Here is a 1,023-nt window from a genome sequence, read left to right on the forward strand (position 1 = left end):
GAGAGGAGAGGAGAGGAGAGGAGAGGAGAGGAGAGGAGAGGAGAGGGGGAATGGGGATGCAAGGGCAGGACAACTGCAATTGTTAGAACCTTATTCCCAGGTTTTGAATGGGAAGTTAGTACAGCTTAGGCCTGCAGCCAATGACAGACTGAGGCCCCTCACTGTGCTCCCAGTGGGAGACAGACACAGGGGCAAGTCCATCATGGATAAAGGGCCAGCAGGAGTAAGCACACATGAGTCAGTCAGGTGTCAGTGTGGTTCTGCCCTGCCTCTGACAGCCAAATAACACAGCACAGGAAAAACTGGTCCTGCTTTTTCTCTGAGTCAGCACTATCTCCCTCAGCCGTTCCTGCTTCCACAGTGTATCTAGATATGCTCATTTTGGTAGGAAATTGGGTTTTTTCCCATAGTTGTATCATTTCAGGCCTCTGTTAATAGAATTTTCATATGTCACAACTTACTTTTATTTTCCACCCTTGTTTTACATCACAAAACTCAGTATTTTACCCCAAATCCAGACCTCTTATCAAACCAGTGAGGAAAGGCAGCAGACTCCTCACAGATGGCCCCCACTCCTCACTCTTTGCGCACACACACACAAACAGATCCACACACTTTTCCACTAGGAAAGGAATCTGGAGGCCACAGCTATAAGACACGAGGTTTGGAAAGAGCTAACTTTGTTTTCCCAACCACAACCCTGGAATAACTCAAGGAAAGACATCTCCCAGTGAGTCCATCCCAGGTTTTGCACAAAGCATGTTGGGTTTATTAGTTCCATGCAGGCTCCAGCCTAGCTGGAGATATTCATTAAAGCTGCTAGTTCTTTATCTTAATGACTCTCAGGCTTAGTGTATTAATTCAATGCTCCTGGTAACAAAGGAAACAAGCCCAGCTTGAATGCCAAACCTTCCTCCCCTCCCTCCCTCCCTTTCCAACCACTGCCTCCTCCCCCTCTCAGCACATCCGACTCAACACCGGGAGTGTGTTGATTGCACTTGCACTCTGAGTGCAAGTCCCAGG

The 1,023-nt window shown here is 48.0% G+C and overlaps 1 protein-coding gene across 1 annotated transcript in view; it reads right to left on the reverse strand.

Annotated features, from left to right (window-relative positions):
* The window catches only part of PHF2 (PHD finger protein 2), a gene marked incomplete at both ends in the record, with an annotated part of 39,757 nt that overhangs the window by 34,225 nt on the left and 4,509 nt on the right, over positions 1-1,023 (reverse strand). The gene's annotated exons all lie outside the window — the stretch shown is intronic.

This window comes from Acanthisitta chloris, unplaced genomic scaffold (genome assembly GCF_000695815.1).
Source record: "Acanthisitta chloris isolate BGI_N310 unplaced genomic scaffold, ASM69581v1 scaffold141, whole genome shotgun sequence".
Taxonomy (NCBI): Eukaryota; Metazoa; Chordata; class Aves; order Passeriformes; family Acanthisittidae; genus Acanthisitta; species Acanthisitta chloris.